General features: G+C 48.6%; 1 protein-coding gene across 4 annotated transcripts in view; it reads left to right on the top strand.

The window, feature by feature from the left end:
- HOXB3 (homeobox B3) overlaps positions 1–9,008 on the top strand; it is a 24,451-nt gene that overhangs the window by 3,312 nt on the left and 12,131 nt on the right. The window contains exon 1 of one of the 4 annotated variants that reach the window (XM_085313015.1): positions 4,918–5,028. The exons of 2 other annotated variants lie outside the window; for them this stretch is intronic. The gene's annotated coding sequence lies outside the window, so the exon portion shown is untranslated. Of the gene's footprint in view, positions 1–4,917; positions 5,029–6,033; positions 6,270–9,008 lie in introns of those variants that run through there. One more of the 4 variants, XM_085313014.1, reaches the window with a different exon arrangement.

Below are 9,008 nucleotides of genomic sequence, written 5' to 3' on the forward strand. Positions count from 1 at the left end.
CCTAGATTCTTGTACTTGGCAACTCTCTTCAGAGTCAAAATTTGATTTTTTTTTATGCAATAAAGGCTAGCCAAACAAAAACAGTAGCAGGGAGAAAAGGCCTTGTAGTGAGGAAAAGGGAGGGGAGAGTGCTTTAAAACGTGCAACCAAGAGTACAAATATTCTCAGTTAGCTTTGACTCTGAAACAGGCGTGCTATTCAGTGCAAGATTGTGAGAAAATCTCAGTGTGAGGGGAGAAAAAAAAAACATGATGTGTCTTAACTAAGCCAAGCTCCAGCAAGTCAATATCCAAGAAAGGTTTAGAAAAGTGTTTAAATAGTCTCGACTTCAGGCAAGAGAAGAGATGGGGAAATAAACCCCAAATAGAGTGCTTTAATAGCCAAGTAGATTAGAGGTGATTGCCCTGTGCACATACACATCACATGTTCACACGGCTGTGCCAGGCTGCCAGGCGGCTGCAGAAACAGCCGTGTAGAGAGAGCGTGTGTCGGTAGATCTAGAAAGCTTGGTTCTGTTCGAAACTTATTTAAAAAAATACTGTTCCGGTGGAAGGTCACAGTGGTCCTTTGAGTATGAAACTGAAAGACCCCCTTCCCCCTTCCACGTCACGTGATTCATTAAATAATTAATGCAGAGGTTGCAGAATAGATATGTATTCGTCAGGAAAATCGCAGACATGGTCTCCTTGTGTCTGACGTGAAATTCAACTGTCCTTTAAAAAACAAGCCTATAGCTGAGGAAAAAAAAAGAGAGAGAAAGGGAGAGAGAGAGAGAAAGAGGGGGAGAGAAAGAGAGAGAGGGGGAGAGAGGGAGAGTGAGAGAGAGAGAGGGAGAGAGAGAGGAGTCTGCAATAAAACAATTCTCAGGAACCAAGAAGCCACGCCGAGGGCTGGATTATTGTAAGTAGCAGGGGCTTCCCAATTCCTAGCGTGTCTATATGTCCATGTAAATTTATTGTTTGTTATTAATGTTATTGTCGTAAAATGTGACAAATAGCCGTCTTCATTTCCTCCCATTTCTCTTCACATGGTGGTATGTGTGTTTATACCCATCGAGGCATTTCATTGATATTTTTAGGAATATTCCTCTCTCTCTCTCTCCCTCTCCCTCTCTCTCCCTCTCTCCTCGCAACCTTTTTTTTTTTCTTCCCCCTTTCTTGATTTATTACAATAAACATGTCAGCAGCAGTGCGGCTGCCATTGTGTGTGTGTTTGTGAGAGAGTTGTGTTGTTTATAGTGGTGTCCAAGATAAATCATTTCTCGAGTGAAAATGATGTGCAAGCGATGATATTTTAGAGCGAGGATCTCTCTCTRCCCCACTCCCTGGAGTTGATTATTTCAGACGATTTACAGTAATAGATCAGCAGCTAATATGAAAGCTCTGTAGCTGGGGGTCTTAAATTACAGCATCTGTGATTACCAATTAAGGAGAGATTTGTATAAATTTGGTAAACCGGGAAMGCCTCATTGGCATATAAACCTAGTAAAAGAGCACGACCTTAATAYAAAAATTACAGCTTGGAGTCCTATGTTGCAGCATCCCTTTATCAACGACAACTCATTTTGTACCACGCTCTCCCCCAGTTCCCTATTCCCCATCCCACGTCTCGGCAGAAGGGCTCCTCACCGGCATACAGGCACAGGTTGATGGCTCGCTTTAGTAAAACGAGGCAATTTCTGGAGATGTCCCACTGTAAATCAACCCCCCAAATCGGGCTTAGAATGCAAAACTAAATTGTAGCAGGAAGGCTGAAAGGTAGCCTGTCTGCGAGAGACACGGGCTGGGTCCCAAGCAAAAGGAAGTTTGCTTAGGGAAAAGTGAGCAGTAGGTATCTAAGGTAACTGGGACAGTATTACGGGGCTTCATCAGAGCGCTGACTGTCTAAAGGCTTTRTAAGCAGCCGCCACTGACAGCAGCGGAGAAGGGGAGTAAACCCACTGCGGGTACTTCGTTGTTCTTTTATAGCAGTAGGATAACTTCGCACGGCTTTCTAGCGCCATGATCTTGCTAAGACTGTGATGAKGATGGATGAAGAAATAGAGGATAATGTTCTTAGGATGAAAGTTGGAGAAGGTGCTCTAAGGAATGTTTTTATATTTAGGAGTCCAGGCCTGTTATTTACCTCGGGAAAAGCGGAACTCCAAGGAGGAACAGTARTAGCAAACAGGCTTAAATAATAGCAGAACCTGGCCGGCAGCTGTTACTTTATTGGTGATTACTATGTACAATAGATGAGCTTTAACAGGGAAATTCCTTTCAGCCCATGCAGGTACGGCAGGGAAGATCAGGCTTTGGGGACAAGACATGTGTCCTAAATGGGGGGGAGACGTTACCTGCTTTAATCTCAGCGCGGGGAGCGCATTCTCCGCGGAGAATGGGAAGTCAGGAGTCACGCACTGCCCTCCCCTCCCATCTCCAAACTGGACCAAATTGGTCCTAACCGGGAGTGTTGAAAGGGAAGGAGGAAGTGGGAGATGGCGTTTTAAAATATTTTACAAGCTCCAACATGCGAGGAGTCAATAAAACTGACAACAGGAGCAAAGATTAAATGTTCGCACCGGATTCTCGAATGAGAATTCACCGCTTTTTTCTCCCTCGCTTCCTTTCCCTTTCCTCCCCTCTGCTCGCCAGCCAAGTCTAACACCACCAGAGCGGTGATATTTAACTCTGTCTGCTAGTGTAAACCTTTATGTAGCAAAATTAGAGCAACTCAGTGACTTTCATTAAATATTAAGGGAGATCCAGGGACGATGACTGAGCCAGAAATACAGCATCATTCTCTGTCAAGCCTCGTATTAATTTAAATTGTCGGCTTCCAAAGGATGCAGACCACTTACAGCATTTTACTGGGCTGCATTTCATTTCATTAAATTTTATTGCATTTAATTTCATCGCATTTTATTTGGTGCATTTTATTTTATATATTCTTTTTTTTTTCCTGTAGGCTTGACATTTTGCGCGTGGGAAATGGGCCGTTTGCGGGCGTGCTGCTGCGGCGGCGCCCGCGCAGGGTGCGCGCTCCGTGTGCGGAGCCGCGCCACAGCCCCGCGCAGCGGGCGGCGTCGCCCTCTGCCTGGCTCAGCACCCGGAGCTGGGTTTAGCCCCGGGTCCAGACACCGCTGTGCGAGCGTCGCCCTGTAATAGTCAGATGTCGGGATGAGCTGGGTGGCGAGGGGCTGTCGGGCTCGGCGCGGCCAAACCTTCCCGCTGGGGACCCAGCCCTGGAGAGGAGATGCTCCAGCCTCGGGACAGCACCGCAGAGCAGGGAGGGGATCCCCAGCCCTGGYGGAGGAGCCGGAGTTAGAGCCCCAGAGCCAAGAGGGGATCCTCAGACCCGGGTTAGGAGCCCACACTCGGGGTGGGACAGCAAGACGCAGGATAGGATCGCTGGCCCGGGAGGGGGTTCACGACCCGGTTAGGACACCAGACCCACCGTAGGACCGCAGACCGAGCAGGAGTCCTAAACCTGGCAGAAAGGCTCACGCAGGGATCGCCCCTCTTTCTGCCGTCCCTCGCCGCTGGCTTTGGGAGGGGACCGAGGCAGAGGAGTCTGGGTGCCGCGATACTTCGCTCGGGGCAGGATCGGGGCTGAGAGGGCCCCGTCGCGCCCGCAGCGCCGCCCCACATCCCGGCTCTGTCTGGGCTCCCCGAGGCTTAGGGGTCCTCCCTGCTCCCCACACCTCTTCCAGCCCCATCCTCCCCAAAAAGGCGATTAGCGGCGGACCAAGGCAAAAGGCTTCGTTTCGGCCGGGTTTTTTTGGGGGGCGGGGGGGGGGAAGCCTGGGCAGCGGCCGCAAAGCCCCTGCCCCGCGCATCCTCCGCGCATCCCCCGCCGCKGCCGCTCACCGCCCGCATCACTCTGCCCAGCCGCACAACTTCCCCACACCCCCTAATTTATCCAGTAAATTGTTTCTTACCGCCTTTTTTTTTAGTTGTATTTCTTTACTAACTCGCTGAAACMGAATATTGCTGGGAAAAAAGCAGAGCTTGAAATATTGCGCATTATAGTTACAAATGACAGAAATAATATTCAAAAAATGAGAAGAGATAATAATCTATCTTAAGTAGCTCGAGCAAGTGCCGTTTCATTAATTTCTATGCAATGGGTTTTTTTTCTTGCTTGTCATCTCTTCAGAAGTTCCTGGTCTATCAGCACACAGCGAATCCGTGTTTATCGCATACTCAYCCCCAAAGAAATCTCTCCCTCCCGTCCTTTCTCATACCCTATCTTTTCCCAAAGAGGAAGCTATTAACGTTGTAAATATGAGCCAACATCACCTTAATTCATAATTTATTGCTGGCGGTAGGGGAGAGTTATTTAAAATCAAAGCATCGCGGAGGGCGAGAGCTGCAAGGCGTGGAGGCCAGCGAGCGGAGCAGCGCGGAGCAGGAAGGAGGCGGATGCGGAGACCTGTAGCGTAGCGCGGAGCGGGGCGCGGGCGCGGGGCGGGCGCTCGCTGCTGCCGGGCAGCGCCGTTATTCGCCTTATTCCGGAGCAGGGTTTTTTGGGAAGCGGCTTCCCGGGGAAAGCAGGGGAAACGCCGTGCTGCGGTCACTGGCTCTGGCACAGCTCTGCGCCGAGCCGCTGCTTTGCTGCAAAGCTCCCTGTTAAAGCAAAGCGGCTGAGACGAGAGCAAAGGGGGCCGTAACCCCCGCACAAGGGGATTTGCACCGAAACAGCCACACGACGCAGGCCTCGGGAGCCGCTGACAACTTCAGAGCCGATGCAAATTACGCTACTTCATTTTAATATGTGGAAAGGGAACTGAACTCGATTTATTCGCAGACAAGACAAAAGGGAAGAGTCTTGTTGCTTTTCAGTGAAGTAGGCAAAGGGTTGGCAATGGTGACGATTTCCTTTGAAGTTTTTTCTTTTTCTTTTTCTTTTCCTTTTTTTTTTTTTTTTTTGGATCGGGAGGAGGGAGAGGAGAAGAGAGAGAGGCGGAAGAAATAAAAGGCAATAACCACATTTCAACACTTGCCTGCGCCTAACCAAATCGGTTGAAAAGGGAGCTATAAATCAGAGGTGATGTTAGAGATTCGACTCCTAATTTTTTTAGTATAGACATAAGGGGAGGGGTTAAGAAGAAATTGCCACCCGTTACTATTCCGTCTCCTTTTGATSTCCGGCTCAATACGAAATATATCAACGCTTTATTGGCAGCGGTATCTAGAGGTCAGGAGAAAAGCCTGAAAAACTCAGGGTCAAATTCTCACCGAACACGTCCCGGTGAAATCCACGGGGGCTGCCAGCCCGCAGCACGGCGAGCCGGGCCGGGCGGGGGCCGCGCCGCGCCCCTCACCCGCCTCGCGCCGCGCCGCGCCGCTCTCCCCGCCCGGGGAGGGCCTGTCCCCCCGCCTCCGCCCGCTCGGCTCCCGCCGCCGCAATGGCACGCTGCAGCCTTTCACCAGCATCCAGATACATATTTCCTCTCCCCGGCCTGAGGTCAGCTCCAACAAGTCGGGCTAAAAATAACCTGCGGGATGGGATCTGTTGCTACTGTTACCTCTCCCTGTTCCAAAGGGGAGAGGCAAAAATATTCACTGCAGAGGGGCAAGAGTTAGAGACGGGGTATTCTCCCCGCGCTCCTGGGAAGGATGGCAGGGGAACGAAAGATAGAAACCTGAAGGGCTTTGCATAACTTTTATTTCCTCTCTTTCTCTCTCTCCCTCATTCTTTCATTCCTTCTTTTTTTYCCCCCTTTCCCTGGACGAGACATATGGAATCAATTTTGAATCCTGACATTGAAGGCTGGCCAATTCCTACTGGCTCTAAAAACCAGAATCCATTTGGTTCCTTTCTCTCCAGCACCCCTTGTCACTCAGTATTATAGCCGTCTTGCAACATTTTAAGTCTTTATAAAGAGAAACAGCTTTCCAGATAGATACCAAGGAGTCAGGAGTGGGGATTTTTTTTAAGGAGAACGTGCGTGCAACCTCCCCCTCCCAGCACCCCGTCTCATCCCCTGCCGCTTGTATCTTCTGCAAAGGGGGCCGCATCCTTACAATATTTTAAGCTGTTTTGGAAGAGTTTCTATTTTTCTCCCATCAAGTCAGTTCCGTTCGACTCGAGCGAGTCCAAAAAATCAAAGCATCTTTGGGGAAAAGAAAAAATCTATCCGAGCAAGCTGTCAGCAAGATCCACCGGGGTGCAATAAAGTAGTTTCTTTTCTTCTCTTTAATTTGCCTGCTCCGGTTGCAAACTCGCACCATCCTCATCTGGCGTCGCTCCTTCTTCTTGAAGTCCTGAGTTGAACGGTAACACAGGTAAGAAGTAAAAAAAAAWAAATAAATAAAACGAAGATGCAGCTCTGCCTTTTCTACCTTCTCAATTCCGACGCTGTGAGATATAATTAATTGCTCCGAAAGCTTTGACAGGCTTCTCCACTGGTCATCATGAGCTATAGCTGATTTCTACTGGTAACAAATTAAGACTGATGCCTCAGAAGCAGGATCGGGAAAGCTGAAGATGAGCAAAAATTAGCTTGTACGGTCCATAACCGAGACCGGCCACAAACCGTTCCTCTCCAAGTGCGTGTTTACCAGCGAAGTTTGTCTGGGACACATTTGTTAAAGGTTTAGCACCTCTCTCTTGTTTGAAAAAGAAACTACAAAAGCCCCTATTGAAAAAGCGGGGTGTTAAACTGAAGAAAGTATGTGATGGTGATTTATGACCCTACAAAGTTTTTTGTTTACTTGGAGCAGACCCTAATTACAACGGCTTTTAAAAAAATTCCCAAGCTCTGTGTATGTCCATAGCGGATTTTCCCTCCCCAGTTCTGATTGTAATGGCCAGATGTGACTAGCAGACATCTAACTAGTTTGCTTGCTTTTTCTTTTAGCCGACCAGTGCATTTGACCGAAAGGGTAAGGCAGAGACTCTTAATATCTGGCATAAAACCGGTGGCTCTACTGAGAGACCGAGCCTGAAAATATCAGGATTTAAAAACGGGTCATGGTTTGTTTTTGTTTCTGATGTATCTCCAAAAATAGTTAATTTCTCTCAAATGCATTTTCTGAGTTTACTTTAATTGGCAAGGAAAGAACTGGAAAGGCGAATATTGCATGCGATATTTTCTATTGACTTGTGCTATTCGTTTTGGACTCAAAATTTCTGCCCCCATCCACTTTGTGAACTCCCAGCGTGTATTTTAAGATTGAGGCAGGAAAATCAACCTTGTGTGAGGGAAAGAAAAAAAAGAGAAATTGAATTAAACCTGAAATATTCCTAAAAATAATGTACACGGACTCTCTGTTCTCTTTTGGTTCCTTTCCATTTAGAGTGAGATAATGCTTCAGACCCTGGGACAAGTTAYTTGTTCTAAAAATGTTCTCATACATCGTAAAACTGGAAAAGTTTTGACTGTGTCTAATATTTCCTGTGCATAACTGGTATATTGGCAGAGAACAGGAGCTCTGATATACAGAGTCCCTTTTTCTGAAAATTGCTTTGCATTACATTTCTTCAGCTTCAGAATTATCTTTACTCGCCTCTAGCTAAACTTGATTTTTTTTTAACCTAGCGCTTGATCTGTTGGCGAATGAAATCTGAGAGGAAACCGCAGGCCCTAAGTGGCCGTAATTTAATTGATTTTATCATAAATCATCAACTTCATGAAGAAACAAAGCTTTCATTGAAGTAAATTGATATTAATGGACACTTTCTGAAATTTACCCATATAGATCTGTATGTTGTCGGTGCTTCCAGTTCTGCTTTTGGGGGACTGGGGGTTTGGGGGGTTTTGGTAGCGTGCAGAATCTCGTTCCTGGGGCAGAGGGGGCTTTGAAAGCTCAGGTTCTCACTGTGGCGGTGCGGGCAGTGGTTAAATCCGGGAAGCCTGGGATGGGGGTCTTAGGGGTGGGTGGTCACCGAGGCATCAGCTGGCCTTCTTCGGGGTTGTTCTCCCAGGTAGATTATTTCCCCTGGACGGGGGAATCTGTGAATGGAGGTGTGTGGTGTCGCCGGCACCGCACGGGTGCTGAAGAGCCGGGAGAAGGGCCGGGGTGGCCCAGCGCTCGTTTCAGCTGAGCACGCGTTGCTTTCAGCCGGGATAAAAATAGAAGTATGATTTAAAGCCCCCAGTTCCGTCTGCGTGTCCTCTGCAATAAAGGCACCGGCGCTGCGTTATACACTGCCGTTCCTAAAGCTCTCTCTCCTAATTAAAAATTAACTAAGAGCCTGGGATGGATGGGAGCCCTTTGATACGGTGATGAGGATGACAGACCGAACACCCTTACAGTAATACAGGATTTTAGCAAAGGATGGCGGCCCAGATGTGTGTCTGTATTTGCATGGCGTGTTTGTAGAGATGCACTGTGTAGGGAGAATGCAGAATTCACTGGTATCCGCGCGGTTCCCTATCGACGATAAGCACTCAGTGTGAACATCCCAAAAGAGAGAAATGCAAATCCTTCACACTGCTTCTTTCTCTTCTCCCTCTCTTGAGATTTTCTCCTCAGAAATTGTTAATCTTTATGAATTATCAGATGAAAGTAGGTAAAATGGAGCTCATATCTTCTCTCAGATCCCTTCTTCCCCATGTCAAGCTCATTCTCCAGCGCCAGCCGAGTCCCGGATTCAGGCGAGTATCACTGCAAAAATAACCGAATTCCTTCCTTTTTTCACAGAACCTGCCACGTCGGTAGCGTGGGTGCCTGGACACCCCGGTCCTCCGGGAGGTGAAGAAAGGGCAGTGGCAGAAAGGCTTTGAATTCGCATTTTCTTCCTCTTTTTTTGGAGGGGGGGCCAGGAGGAGGAGGATGGGAGTTAAAATGGCAAGAAACTCGGGCAGCTGGAAGTCGGCGCGGAAAGCGGCGGAAGGGAGCGGCGGGCAGCCCGGGGCTCCGGGCCGGGGCCGCCCGCTCGCCTCTCTCGGCCCTCGGACCCGCTTTTTCTCCGTCTCCGTGGTTCTTTGCCGGTCGGCTGGAAGTTGAGGCTTTGGGAGCGCTGGCTGCTGCGGTCGCTTTCCCCGTCATTGTTTGGTCCCCTGCTTCGCCTCCAGATTA

The sequence above is a fragment of the Rhea americana genome, unplaced genomic scaffold, assembly GCF_003343005.1.
Source record: "Rhea americana isolate MKP2758 unplaced genomic scaffold, rheAme1 scaffold_374, whole genome shotgun sequence".
NCBI lineage: Eukaryota > Metazoa > Chordata > Aves > Rheiformes > Rheidae > Rhea > Rhea americana.